We start from the raw sequence: 15,844 nt of genomic DNA on the forward strand, positions 1-15,844 counted from the left end.
ACTTTAAACTCAGTAGTCTTTCTTGAAGGTGTTGCTGTGAAAGCCAAGATCGTGTCTGGGATTGACCGACCCTAAGGTTGATGAAAGGTTTCTGAGCATAGTTCAGCATCACCCCACCAGGGGGCAGTATGAAGCTGTGCCCACAAACCATTTCAGTCTTGACCAAAGTCAAATCCAAACCACACAACCTTTTCTGTCCTCAAACCTGAGCGTCATTAAAACCCTAAGGCAACATTTCAGACTTTAAAACTGTGGAAACTTCTAGTAAATCTGGAAGTATTGTTAAGCGTAGGTTGGATTTTCTCTCCATAACCAATGCAGGATTCAGTTTTACTGGGAGCATGTCATTATTTTCTTGTCTGAAATGGCTGTTTTTCACTGGTTTCAAGATCTGAAACGGGAATGCATTATTTACAATTATGTAATACCCTTGCCCTGAGCTGTAAAAAAAAAAAAAAAAAAAAGCCTTGCTTTTCCATGTCATTTAAAGTGGTGCCTCCAATCCATATTATTAAAATTTGAAAGAACACAACAGCAGTATGGTAATACCAGAGAACAGATTCACACTCAGATTCGTTTTTGTTTAGTGCTTGCCATGTGCCAAGCATTGCCCGGGGAACTAGGGGTGCAGGGGTGGTTCCGGTCATTGGGGAGATTACAGTCCCTGGAAAATCCTACAGAGTGACAGAAGAGCAAGTCCCCTATGCTCTGGAGTACTTAGAATGCTGCTGTTAGATTTTAGGGGGAAAAAAAACTGATCAAATTGGTAAATGGGAAAAAGAAACATGGTAGAATCCTTCCTGGAAAAACCACTGCTCAGGAAACTTGACGTATTCATAATTGCAGGATTTGGAGTAAAAAAACCCTCAAGCAAATCTTCTACTTTATCAATTTCATTACAGTCGATTATGGCCTGCTGTGTGCATGTGCGCGCGTGCGTGTGTGTGTGTGTGTGTGTGTGTGTGTCTATATATAACAAAATTAGGGTAAATGGCTTCCTTGTTATTAAGAGAGCATTTTTTTTCTTTTCTACTGGTTTTTTCATCATTTCTCAAGTAATATTTTCTCAGGGCAATTTTGCAAATATAAGATACGTGACAATAGAGACAGGTTGAAGTGGCAATCCAGGGACTGTCTCATGAAAGCATTGAGAAGTTTGGAAGCACATTACGTTTTTAGATTGAAACAGCAATAAAGTGACGCCGTTGTGTTATGAACCAGGTGCTGCCTGCTGCCTGATGTGTCTTGATTCTAATTAGTTAAACAGCAAAAATAGAACCCGTATTTTTTTGGCAAGGTTAAACGTATGGTTGAACACACTCAGTACAGGACAGGGATTTGCAAACTCTGAATCCCGGTCCCAGTCTGTGATTGACTTTGGGAAAGTCACTTCACCTCTTGTTTCTCATTTCTCCTGAGTAAAATGGAAGTCATTAAATGGTCCATCTCACCGGGGTGCCGTGATGGATGTCACAGATGTTGAAAACACACTTTGCAAATTCAAACTGGGATTGAAATGCTGGTGCTAGCCCATAGCAAAGAGGCATGTGTCTTGTTTCATAGAGAAGCAACTCCCCTGCCTCCCTTTTTTGCCCACTTCTAGCCTCTGAATAGGCCTCGAAGCACCAAGAGCACCATTCAGCCCTTCTTGCCCTTAAACAAAGCAAATGCAATCATTTCAAAGATATTTAGAAAGGATCTTGCCTTTAAGCTGTTTAGGGAGCAGGAACCATTAAAATCAAGATATTGTCATTGTGCTTCCGCCCCTTCCTGTGTTGGATTGATGAGGAAGGTGTAGCATTTGGGGACCATAAGAGCAAATGGATTTATGATATAGCAAGGAGACAATTTCTCCTTGCGGAAAGGAGAGCCCAGGGCCGGTAATTCCTGGAGGTGGGTTTTTCTCCTCTAGACAACAAGCACAAAAGCGGAAACCAGGCAGCTGTTTTCCTTTTTACTGTGTACCCAACACCAGTCGCCGTGCCTGGCACACTGCAGACCTAGGGTAAATGTTTGCTGAAGGAATGGTAAGAGAAAAAGTCCACTGCTTCACTTGAAAATGCTAATTGCCATACTGAAGCCCTTGAAAACTGCATTTTCCATGAAGATCTTAAGTCGTTAAACAACCATGAAATAATAGGAACTAATACTAATCCATTCATACCTCAATTTATGTATAAAATTGTAATGTATTAAAAAGCAGGCTTTTGTAAAAATGAACTTTGACTTTGATCCTTGTTGTTTTCGTAGATTTTTCTATAAGCCTGAATTCCCACAGTTCAGAAGAATGAAGAGAAATGCTAGTTTATGCTTATATTGTGAAATTTCCAACAAAACTTAACTAGCTCACAGGGGAAAATGTGATTTCAGTCACATGGTTTTTATTCTGATTCATTCCTGAGCAGCCCCGGTATTTTAAAAGATAAAGGCATGAAGAGGAGATACAATGCCTTCAAAACTCACTGTTACTTCTTAGAAGCCCAGGGTGACTTGAGAATTGAAAACCAGCACAGCTTCATGGTCTAACCTTTCTCAAAGGTGATTCCCAAGTCTCTCCTACGAATGATCTGTACTGAGATTTCAACAGTTTGTGCTTTTAGTCTTCTTTAAGGAAGTGGCAGCCACATTTTCTGATCCCTACCAACTTGCAGAAATTTCTACCAGGAAAGAAGGATGAAAGAACTTATTATTCTTTTCAGGAGAAGGGTTACATTCTCCCAGATTACCGCACATCTCCCAAAAAGGTATCCGTGAAGGGAAAACTGATCACTGCTTAAAAGAAAATAGAATTTAAAGCCATGTTGAAAAGAAATGCTTTACTTTTCTTAATTGCTTGAGTCTGTATTCAATAAAGAGCTTTGCTAATCATTTTTTCTAATTACTTTGGCTAACTCATATTTGATGGGAAAAATAAATATTGTGGAAACTGCAGTGAAATGTAAGTTGTTCTCCCATGTAATTAGTTTGTTCTGGGAGCGTATTTTTATTACAGAAATAATTTGTGGTAGGCAGCTATAGGAAGAAACTCAGGCTGGAAAGCTTCGGGATAATGTTTTCTATGTGAAACCCTCTCTACCATGACAAGCCATTTTATTCTTTGGAATTCGAACATATACTTGACATCTAATTCTAGATAGAGAGGTGTAATGGACCTGGGCCTTTGACTGTCTGACAGCATTTTGGTGGCCTTCTATCCATGGAGGGAATTAAAGGCTTCAGGCATCAGCAGCCTTGTATATTCTTCCAGAGAACCTGTTTCTGGGTCTTCGTTTCCTTTCTTACTTGTTTCTCCCTCCCAGTGCCAATTCACTTCTATGGAAGATGTAGACAATGGCGGAGGTTGGAAGAAGGGCACAGCCATGCCCAAGCCTGGAGTGATTTCTCCAGGGGACATTGACTGCTTTTGCTCATGGCTCCCTTAGCCAGGAGATGTGGAGAAGGGGGCTTGCCTGATTTCTTTTTTCTTTTCTTTCTTTCTTTCTCTTTCTTTTTTCCTTCCTTCCTTCCTTCCTTCCTTTCTTCCTTCCTTCCTTCCTTCCTTCCTTCCCTCCCTCCCTCCCTCCCTCCTTCCCTCCCTCCCTCCTTCCCTCTTTCCTTCCTTCCTTCCCTCCTTTCCTTCCTTCCTTTGTTCGTTTCTTTCTTTCTTTTTCTTTCCTTTCTTTTTTTTTTCTAAAACCAATCTGCCTGCCTATTCTCTGGATCCCATTTATGCCAACTCCCCAGGAATGTTCTCTCAACTATTTTCAATTTTACCCTCCTTTTGGCTCTTTTTCCGTTGCTTTCAAACATGAGTAAATTCATTTATATTTTTAAAAAGAAGAAGAAAAAGAAAAAAAAAAAGACTTCACCTTAGCAAAATCTATCCTTTTCCTGGTGCCTTTATTTCTTTGTGATCTCCTTCCTGACTTTTAGGCACTTTGCAGTCTGCCCCCATCCTGAAATATCTTTATTGTTACGATTTTAGCTCGATAAAATCAAACCTCAATGCAGAAAAGAACCCCAAGAGATTGGTCTACATCCAGAACTTCAGGCATCAGTGGCCATGCATTTCCCCCCAGAGAATGAACTTACAGGACCCAGTTTCTCCTTCCTGCTTCTCCCTCACTCTCAATGCTAATTTGAATACATGGGAGACCAATGGAGGGCAAGCAGTTCCCGACCTGCGGTAATTCCCCAATTTGCAGACTAGGCACAGGGGCAACAGCCAAAGAAAGCTGTGTACTTGGATAAATCTTCTGGTGTTTTCTCATGTTCACCAATCTTTCCACCATGTTTGATACAGTTAAAAAGGCCAGTTAAATTTCTATGACACTTTGTTCTGAACTTCATTCTGAACAGCAGGGAGAATTAGCAGGGGGAACTGGGCACTTACAAAAGGTCTCACTGATTGTATGGCTCAGCAGAGAATCCTCATAAGCAGAGGGCCTTTGCATTGCACTGGAAATACTTTGATTCTGTGAGCAAAAAGCACAAGCATGGTTGTAACTGAGCATGGTTACTGATTCAAAAACAATTCAACATGAGTGTGCATCCCAGATTTAACGTTTGACTATGGTTCTTCATTTAGAAATATTTCAAGAGAGAAAGAAGGCATTGGAAAAAATACAGCACAAAAGACAGATAGGTATTCAAATATGCAGACTAGATTTCTATCATTGGGATAGCTTTCTATTATTATTTCGGAAAATAACGATCACTAAAAAATAGCCATATATAGTTTTCTTCTGCTTTTCTTCTGCACACTGTTAAACAATTTACAAGAAAACAACTGCATTGGCTTTAACATGAGAATGCAAATCAAGCGGGTTGTATGGTTGTATGTATATTTGTAGTGGTCGCTTTGTTTAGTGTTGGTTTATTTGAATTAGGAAGATTCAGAAGAACAGGGTGAAACCTGTGTGTCTGGCCTGGGGGGGGGTACCTCATTGCAAGAATTGGGGCCTGGGATAGGAGATGGAGAACTCACTGACCCTGTGAGTAGCTGCAGGCAGCCCTGGACCCTGGCAGCACCACATGGTCACTAAGAAGGAGCAGGAGCAATGTGGCCAGGGCGCCACCACTGCCATCTCCTGCCACGAGTCACTCCCACACTGCTGCCACTGCTACTTCTACCTTCTCATCATCTTGAGTCCTTCTCTCAGGGTTTAAAGTAGAGCCCACATCACCTACCTGGACACTGGCAGCCAGGGATGGTGCAGGGATGGGGAAGGGGAAGGGAAGTATCTGAGAAGGGTCTTACCCTTTCCACTTAGATGAAGGGATGAGGGGGTAGGTTTGCTGACATGGCAGAGAATTTCCCAATAATGCAGAGGAGATTTGAAAGGTAAACTCTTCCCCACAATATTCATTATGGTGGGGAAGTGTATCAGAACATTTTCACTAATAAAAAGTTCATGTGCCGCTATTGATTTGTTAAGATTACTATAGTGATCCCTCCCGCGTGGTTCCAGCACTTTAGAGGCTAAGGCAAGAGGATAGCTTGAGCCCAGGAATTTGAGCTTGCAGTGAACTATGATTGCACCACTGCAGTCCAGCCTGGGTGATAGAGTAGGACCCTATCTAACAAAGAAGTAAAAAAAAAATTACTGTAAAGCTCATAAAAGTGTTGTAAGCATGCTTCATATATTATAATTTCTGGCATTGTATACTTTTAAAATCCAACTCAGTAAAGTATACCTTTATATAATTAGCGATATGGTTTGGCTGTGTCCCCTCCCAAATCTCATCTTGAATTGTAGCTTCCATAATCCCCACACGTTGTAGGAGGGAACAGTGGGAGGTAATTGAATCATGGGGGGAATCACCCTCATGCTGTTCTAGTAATGGTGAGTGAGTTCTCACAAGATCTGATGGTTTATAAGGAGATTTTCCTCATTTTGCTTGGCACTTCTCCTTGCTGCTTCCACGTGAAGAAGGACAGGTTTGCTTCCCCTTCTGCCATAATTGTGTTTCCTAAGGCTTCTCCAGACCTGCGGAACTGTGATTCAGTTAAATCTCTTTCCTTTATAAATTACCCAGTCTTGCATATGTCCCTGCAGCAGCGTGAGAACGGACTAATACAATTAACATTGGGCACTGAGGAACACGACATGCATCTTGTAGGTCTGATGTCATTTCTGTGCCATGCGGTATCCTGAGGCTCAAGTGATGATTTGAATAGTCATGGAAATCCAGATGGCTTTTTAACTGTATCAGACACGGTGGAAAGATTGACAAGCATAAGAAAACACTGTCAGATTTATTCAAGTACACAACTTCCTCTGGCTGTCAGACCCCACGCCTTGTCTACAAATTGGGGATTCACCCAAGATGGAGCACTGCTCACCCTCCATGGACCTCCCATTTGTTCAAATGGGCACTGAGGGCAAGTGAGAGTCAGGAAAGAGAAACAGCATTCTGGAAATTGGTTATCTGGGGGAAAATGTGTGGCCTCTGTTGCCCGGGGTTTTAAGATAAAGACCAGATAATCTCTTGGAGTTCTTTAGTATGTTGAGATTTGATTTTGTTGAATTAAAACCTTAACAATAAAGATATTGTAGAATGGGGCCAGACTGCAAAGTACACACACACACACACACACAGCTGCTTTTATTGCCAATGTGAGTATATTTTAATAGAAATGTTGCTCTATTTATAATTTAACTAATATGACTCATCTTACAAAGTGTAACCACTGTCTTTATGTAATAATTGGAGTTACCTGTATACTGTTTTCCTGACCCCATTCATTCATACATTTGCCATGCTTTGTATGCACAATGTCTGTCAAAGAGAAGCCATTCGATGAGTTCTTATTGAATGAATGATCAAACTGTGCGACAAAGATTATTTCTGATGTGAGAAACACAAAAGCAGTAAGGCACAGGTCCTCCCAGAAGAGTTCAGATTCTAGTGGAGAAGATAAAAAATAAACAAGTGTTTTAGTGACATAAGATATGTTATAAGAGATACATTAAAAGATTCTAAACATTTATTGAGCCCTTATTATATACCAGGGAGTTTACTCTGTGGTTCACAGATATTTATTTTATTAAGATAACTAAATGGCATGTGTGTATTTTTATCATCATCATTATAATTCCCGTTTTTCCAGATGAGGAAACAGAATCTTTTAGAGGGTAACTGATATAGAAAGTGCTGATTTGAATAGGAAGATTTGAAAGAATAGGATGGAGGCTGTGTTTGCACCAGAGAAAGTCCTTGACTGTAAGAAACAGAAGTTTGCCTGAGCAAGGAGAATGTCTAAACTCACGCCCTGGCCGTGTCACCCCGAGTGCACACTCTCAGCCATTACTTCATGCCGTACTTTAGCAAGGAGGAGTTTGCTATGGTTTTCACGTAAGGAAGGGTGCTGCTCTGGTATCTTGCAGGCTGTGTAGGTGATTTTTCAGGCAGATACTGGACATTCCAGATAGAGGGAATCACAAACAACAGCCTGGAGTTACGAGAGAAAAGTTGAATACGCAACCGCCAGTAGTTCAGCCGTGACTTGGGCATTGGGTCCCTGTGGGGGATGCGATAGGAGATGAGACTGGAAAGTGAAGCCAAGAGGCGAAAAGCTGATGCTGACTGTGGTGAACGATCTCATGGGGCTCTCGGGGTATTATGTTCAGGAAGGTGAAGAACCACAGAAGGAGGTGAGATGGGCAGATTTACGGTGATTGCCCTCAGTGCTCTCACCGCCTATCCCTCCTTACTGCTGGTAACCAGCAACTTCTAGTCGGGGCCACAGTCACTCATGGCTCTTTCTGATTCGTTCTTAGTCTCCTCTCCAGAAGGCTCAGGCATGCATTGTCCAGGTCTGGGAGTGGGTCAGCTCCAAGTCTCAGGTCACACGCTTTGCTCAGATTGACACCACCTCTCACCATAGAGGCACTTTTAGAGCAATCCAGAGACCTTGCCTCTTTCCTTCTTTGCAGGAATTGCTCCTGCTATTCCAACCCTCCTCAGACTTCCAGTGGGCCCACCCAAAGTTCTGATGGGGACCTCTGCTCCATCCAACTTCAGATGTTACTCTTCTTCACATTAAACCAGCTATAACTAGCAATTAAATGCATTATTTGATAAGGACAAAGTTAACCCAAACCCCTCTCTTTTATGTCCTTAAAATACTATTTTTTAATTTTATCTTACTAGTTTTGGGGGTACAGGTAGTTTTTGGTTACATGGGTTTGTTAGTAGTGATTTCTGAGATTTTGGTGCACCTGTCACTCAAGCAGTGAACACTGTACCCATTTTGTAGTCTTTTATCCCTCACCCCCCTCACACCCTTTCCCCTGAGTCCCCAAAGTTCATTATATCATTCTTATGCCTTTGCATCCTCATAACCTAGCTCCAGAGTTATAAGTGAGAGCATATGCTATTTGGTTTTCCATTCCTGAGTTACTTCACTTGGAATCATGGTCTCCAACTCCATCCAAGTTGCTGCAAATGCCATTATTTTGTTCTTGTTTATGGCTGAATAGTATTTCGTGGTGTATATATACCACATTTTCACAATCCACTCACTAGTTGATGGGCACTTCAGTTGGTTCCACATCTTTGCAATTGTGGATTGTGCTGCTGTGAACATGCACGTGCCTTTTTTCCTTTTGGGTAGATACCTAGTAGTAGGATTGCTGGATTGAATGGTAGATCTACTTTTCGTACTTTAGGGAATCTGCACACTGTTTTCCATATTGGTTGTACTAGTTTACATTGCCACTAGCAGTGTAAAAATATTCCCTTTTTCTACATCCACACCAACTTCTATTATTTTTTTTATTTCTTAATTATAGCCATTCTTGTGGGAGTAAGGTGGTATTTCATTGTGGTTTTAGTTTGCATTTTCCTGATAATTATAATGTTGAGCATTTTTTAAGTTTTTTTGGCCATTTGTATATCTTCTTTTGAGAATCGTCTAATCATGTCCTTCAAATAGTATTTCTTTAACTCTGAATATTATCAACTGTTTCACATTTGCTGAAATTGCACCTTACTTTCTTGCATTTCTATCTATTGTATGGCACCAGGTTGAATTTCTCAAATGAGAAAATCTGACCGGTTGCCAGGGGACCAGTGAAAGTTCGTTGCAAAAAGAGGCGAGTTTCACAATTGCTTTTCTCACAAATACTGTGCTGTCACAGGATAACGCTGATGATTTCACATGTCATTTTGAATCACAGAATGTTTTCAATAATTCTGTTACTGGAGTAATTTGCAGTAGTCAAACAGGAAAATTTTGTTCATTCAGACTCAGTGTCCTATTCCTATTCCTGTTATTTCCAAAGTATTTTAATTTTTAAATAATTTGGAGTTCAACTGATTTGAAATTTATATTTACTAAATAAACCTTCTTATCCAAAATCTTGCAAACCGGGTAGCAATATCCAAAATATTTCAGAGGCCTTTTAATTATTTTATTATTTATATATTTGTTTTTATTTTTATTTATTTTTTCTTTTGAGATGGAATCTCAATCTGTTGCCCAGGCTGGAGTGCAGTGGTGCAATCTCAGCTCAATGCAACTCTACCTCCCGAGTTCAAGCAATTCTCCTGCCTCAGTCTCCTGAGTAGCTGGGATTACAGGCATGCCCCACCATGCCTGGCTAATTTTTGTATTTTAGTATAGACAGAGTTTCATTATGTTGGCCAAGCTGTTCTCGAACTCCTGACCTCATGATCCACCCGCCTCTGCCTCCCAAAGTGCTGAGATTACAGGCATGAGCCACTGTACCCGGCCGAGGCCTTTTTATTTTCTTCAAAGACAAGACTTTTCAGGTTAAGCCAAGTGTCTTGATATACTCATCTTTTTGTTTTAACAACCACAGACTGATCGCAAGTGTTCTTATTCATTCATTGTAACAAAATCCATTAAGAACTTCTACTTAGCCATTTGTCATAGTATAACTGGAATTACTCTATTTGTGTAAGAATAATAAAACTGTATTTGGAACTATATTCTAAACACTTTTCAATTATGTCCCCCAATAAGTCTGAATCCTCCAGATTAGATTTTAGAGAATTTTGCTTACTGCAGAGAGATCCAAGCAATGGCTTATTATTGCTAATTTCTTCTCAACAAGATCCAGTGACCAGCAAATAATTCAAGATGTTTTTTCATGTCCTGTTGCAGTACCCACACTGTGCATGCACAAATTATCTGCCTTCTTATATATAACTTTCTTCAAGTGCTCTTTTCTTCTTCTCTCTCACGTTCAGAAAGGGGAAAGAAGAGAGCAAAACTATAGTAATTGAGGCAAAGATCTGGGAGAAGAAGAGCAGAAAAGATGAATACAAATGTTTGGAACAGGGATAGAACTGGGCCAATCCAGTGGGAAGGAAGGGCTGTGAGCTGTGGAATCAGGATGACCAGAAGCCTTGTTTGGTGTCCCGGAGGACTAAAGTGGGACTCAAGGAAGAGAGAGGGATGGTGGGAGCAGCTTAGAACTTTTTGTCCCAAACAGTAAACTTATTCACATAGAATTGAAAACTATTACATGCACAGAAAGAGAGTAGTCATGGAGAGAATGGGTTATGGAATTAGGCTGACTGGGATTTGAGAATCAGACCCTGCCACTTACAATGTGATTTTGGACAATGTATCTAACCTTTAAGAATACCAACTTGTTCATCTGCAAGATCAGGCTAACTGCCCAGCTGGTAGGGCTGTCCTGAGGATCGCATGAGATAATGTATGGGGAACAGTGCTTGGCACTCAGTGTAAGCTAGTATTGTCTTTATTATTCATATATATTTTTCAGTTACCTCCTCTAGTTAATTCAAGTTCACCAGATTTGACCCTAGAGAACTTCACTACAGAGACATTCAGGCAATTGATTATTATTACCATTATTCCAATAATAATTTGAAGCAATAAAACAGCTATGTTTTTGGTATTGGGTAAAATAATCACTCCTTGACCTGGTCACTGGTTTATGTAGGTGGAAGGATCCCAGACTTTGAAGTCAGACTGACCTGGGTTCAAATCCTGAGTCCACTACTCACCAGGAGTATTATTTTAAATCTAGAAAGTCGTTTTCCTTCATAGTAATGTGTGAGATCACTTTTACCTTTCTAGAGATTTTTTGTTATTAAAAGTGACAGCAATAGACTTAGTATGGTGCCTTACTAAAGTGCCAGGTAGTTGGCACATTACAGTGATTTTCAGTTTTCAATACTTCATGGTTTTGATGTCATTCAGTGGCCAGTGGAACTTAGTTTGGTGAGTGAAGAAAATATTGTCCTAAGTATTAAATAAAAGAAGAACTCAGAGTAGGTAAGAATTTGTACAAAGTTTAATGATGAAGTGGTCACAGAATCAACACTAGAACCTCTAATATAGATTAGCAGAGCTGGGACGCTATTCTCTACTCATCAAGAACTTATAGCTTTATATTGTTGGTAAAGAAACAGCCCAGAGATCAAATAGCTTCCCCAGAAACCCAGACCTTACCTGGCATCTAGGCTGTTCATCTCTCCTGGGTTATACCATTCCAGTGCACCACTTTCGTACCCAAAAGAGCTTGAAAAAGAGACTTTAAGTTAATTAGTTCATAACTAATTGAACTCAGCCCAACAAATACTTTAAATTGTATGGACATAGCCAATATTTTAAAAGTTTAATAGCATGGGCATTTCAGAACAAAAACCCAGCAGAATGTTTGCAATATATTTTAATGGGGGCATAGTTCACATTTTAATAACCTGGCTACTAAATGATGGTCAAAACTCAATAATGTGTTTGTAACATAACTGTGTTCGATGACCTTTTTCCATACTTTCATCTATCATTTTCCTTCTTAAAATATGTTTCTCAGGATCCTAAGAGGAATTTATAGAAACAAATTTCTATTGGGAAAAACACTGTTGTAACCAGTCACCTTATTCTGTGAGCGCCCAGTTTTCTAGCATCAACTAAATCACCACAATTTTCTGCAGCATAGAAATCTACCAAGTGCAGGGGAGGGTTGCAATGTCAAGTCCATTTTCCTGGGTCTCCTCAAAAATCCCAAAACCTTGCTCCATGGAAGAGGTGCCTCTCAGCCTCTTCCACAGTTTTGAAATCTTCATGCTTCAGAAATTCTCTTTAGACAGAAATCTTTATGTTGGGTGATTCATGTTCACCGGTGCCCCACCTCTCCTACCTGGCCTTACTCTCATGACCATGCCCATATCTTGTTTAGCGTGGCTGAGGGAACCAGGCATCTCTGTGCATCAGGCTCTTGGAGCGACATAGCCATGGCAGCTGCATGTCACTCCCTAACAAAGGGATCAGAGAGGCAGCTTTGCAATGCTTCAGCTTTTCATTCAGCCTCTCTCATTCTCGACTGGCCTCTCTTCATTTCCTTCCACCTCTGACTACCTAAGCCAAGTCTTATTTTCATGGATGACTTAGTCGAATGTGTTTACTTTCCTTCATAGTGTCCGATTATATGTTTTGGGGAAAATACTGGAAAACTGAAGTTAACTTGAGCTCAAACTTTGGATAACTGTAAAGCTCTTTATGTAATTACAAAGCATCCTGAGCCAGGCTGTATATCATTTTTTGTTTTACCTGCATTTTTTTTTATCCACATGCGTTTTTAATTACTCAGTTAGCAGTTACAGTGGGAACAATTCCATATGACTTGTATTTTACAGATGGAGATTCTGGGGTCCTAAATTTGTGGCCGATTGCACTGTGTCCTGGAGACAGAGCGGAACCACAGCTGGAGCCCCTGGGACTCACCCCTGAAAGGCTGCATTGCTTCTCTGTGGAGTCCTCCTCCTCCTCCTTACTTTCTTTTTAGGTAAGGTTTATCTTTTTATTAAATCATAACATGAGCATCATCATGTTGGCAGTAAATGAATTATTAGGTAAAGTCCTATCTATAAAACTTGGCTTCTGTTCATTCCCTCTCTGAGCCCAGTGGAACAAAATGTCCAAACTGAACCCTGCAGTCCTCCCACAGGTGTTCATTCTGATATGCAGCTCCTTTATGTTTTAGCCATTCTTCCTTTGGTCTTGCAGACAGGGTTAGTGGCTTATGCGTTATTTTTCAGACCATGTATTAGATCCATTTATCTGCCTGTCTTTGTGCTCAGACTCTGGCTCAAAGCCATGATAACGACTAAAGAATATGAAAATGCTCAGAGAACATGAACTTTTTGGCAAAGGATATAGGGAACTGTGTAGATACAGTTGATACAGTTGTGTAGATACAGACGCATGACTTTGTCTGCATCTATGGAGGGAATCGAATGAATCAGAAATAAGTGTCTCTTTTGGGCCTGCCCAATTATATCATTCAGATCAAAGTCAGGATTCCATAAAAGGAGTAAAAGTAATTTTCCAGTTTCATTGAGATCCCTTTGCTTTGCCAAAATCAGCCTAAATGGCATTAAGGGTCTGGAATGGTGAGATGACTCAATCCCCAACTTTATCGTATTCATTCAGCCTAAATTCGGCTCATAAATCCACTAGTTCAATATTTTATGCTAACAAAAGCTATTAACATTTTGCATTTTCTCCCATTACAAAAGTTTTCATACAGACTGAAGCATTCTGACTGCAAGATGAAAAATTTTGATATTGGATCCAAAGGAAGGCAGGGAATTAGATAGATAGATAGACAATAGATTATAGATAGATAGATGATAGATGATAGATTATAGATAGATGATAGATAGATGTTAGATGGTAGATAGATGATAGATAGATGATTGATAGATGATAGATAGATAGATGATAGATAATAGATAGATAGATAGATAGATGATAGATAGATAGATGATAGATAATAGATAGATAGATAGATAGATAGATAAATGATCGATCTTGTCTCAATACTATCTTCATTCAACTTGGTTTTTGGTTTAGTGAGCTGTATAAATCAGCACTCAGACACATCACAGAGGGATGGAGGGCCTTAGCCATCATGGTCAGAGAATCATTGTTAGGAAGCATTGAACTTAGCTTCCTCAACATCACCATGTTTGCACCAGCTCTGACACAGGAAGTTCCCTGAGTGATGGTAGAAAGTTTGCAAAATAGCTTCTGAATTCAAGCAACCAAAGAGGCTGTTTCCCCTCCTTCTGTAAAGTGACACTGTTGGTAGAACACCATCAGACGAAGGAGGGCATGTGGGTGCTGGATTCTGTGCAGCCAGAAATCTGGTAGGTAGGTCCCATTTAGTCTGTGCCAGAAGCCGAACAGGCCTCAGAAAGGGAGTTCAGGAGTCTTCTTAGCTCCCGGTGATTTACTCTGACTTTCCTTTGTAAGCATATGGCTTCTATTTTCTGCTGTCTCTATAAATACTGTTGTGACTGTCTCTGCCAAACCAGCTACCTTTCTCACCCCAGGGAGAAGCCAGGGATCAGACATTCCTACACTACCGCCCCATTAGACGCTGCTGTAACACGAGGGAGCAGAGCTGGCAGTCAACATGATGTGTGTATTTGAATCTTTAAAGAGCGAGGCTAAACTTAGGGTCAATGGACTACCATAAATAACCTGTGTTCCTCTCTCTTTGTGTGGTTTGCCCTGGAATGCCTTGTGCTTTAGCGATGTACAAGCAGCGAGAGATCAAAGAGTCAAACTTTTATGGATGCATAGTTCATTACAAAGTCATCCGTGGGAGGAGACCCTGGCAAAGCACTAGGCATTCTCTCCTGTGACTGTTTTGTTGCCTGAATTGGGATTGGAGGGCACTAAAAGAACCTGCAACCACTTTAAGTCATCGTAAAGAATAAAATAAAGATGGAAATTCACTTTTAAAGGAGGGCTAAAACTTAACTGGCACCTTTTTTGGGTATAGAATGTGGGAGGAGAAAATAGGAAGTAAAGGAGTTGACCCACTACCACATGGAATTCAGTTTGAGAAGAAGAATAGCAGGCGGAACAGAACCCCGTGTAATGTACTTACCCCTGGGTAAGCATTAAGAGAACCTTTGATAAGCAGAGCAGAACATCTACAGGGATTTTTTTTTTAACCCAAACTAGATAATGTATCTGAAAACCAGACTTGAAACTAGTCTGCTAGAATATAAAGAATAAATGTGTTTCAAATTGTAGCACTGACAATATTGCAAACCCAGGATTGTGGATAATCACAATGCTACCAAACAACACTTACTATTTATTTGATGTCTGCTGCATGCCACATGCTGTGCAGTGTGTGTGATATCTTTTCATCTCACAGCCATGCACGGGGATGATGTGTTGGTATCACCACTTACACACAGGGAAACAGGACCCTGTGACGTTGAAGTGCTTAGCTCAAGTTCACACAGTCACTAAGTGGTAAGGCTGGGATTTGAACCGAGCTCTGGAAGGAAGTGGAAATGACTACCACTTAGCCTGTAGTTAATATTTCTGGCTCCTGACACTTTTTCTAGTCTCTGTTGCAGGAGTTGTTGGAACTCTTTTGCTTTCTGAGCTTGGGAGTTTTGCTCTCAAAGACTTACTCTGTGATTAAGACTTGTTTTGTCTGAGCTGACTGCGTGTCTGTGTGGGGTCTCTGTCCTTGTGGTTGGCCATACGCAGGCAGACTTAATCACTGATACTCATAAAACATATTGCATAGCTAAGACCTTTGATCTGGCATTTTGGAAGGTAGGGACTGGATATCTTATAAAAGAATGTCTGTTGCATGCTTCATCAATTACAGTGATAGCTAAAGAAACATTTTCTCAAATGTATTATTTTAACAGGAATCATGTTCTAGTTTCCCATTCTTTAGGTGACTTTAAGTTTAAAAAACCTGAACTGTATGAACCTTTTAAAAAATGACAGGGTAAAAGGCACTGATTGCAGTCAGTAAAGTGTCAGTGGCTCTGTATCCCTCAGAGCTCGCATCATAGATAAAGCGTGCATCACAGAGAT

At 40.4% G+C, this 15,844-nt stretch overlaps 1 protein-coding gene across 1 annotated transcript in view; it reads left to right on the forward strand.

Moving 5' to 3' along the window:
* KIAA1217 (KIAA1217 ortholog) overlaps window positions 1-15,844 on the forward strand; it is an 820,488-nt gene that overhangs the window by 276,104 nt on the left and 528,540 nt on the right. The window contains exon 3 of the mRNA XM_009000044.5: window positions 12,622-12,770. The gene's annotated coding sequence lies outside the window, so the exon portion shown is untranslated. The remainder of the gene's footprint in view (window positions 1-12,621; window positions 12,771-15,844) is intronic.

The sequence above is a fragment of the Callithrix jacchus genome, chromosome 7 (genome assembly GCF_049354715.1).
Source record: "Callithrix jacchus isolate 240 chromosome 7, calJac240_pri, whole genome shotgun sequence".
Taxonomy (NCBI): Eukaryota; Metazoa; Chordata; class Mammalia; order Primates; family Cebidae; genus Callithrix; species Callithrix jacchus.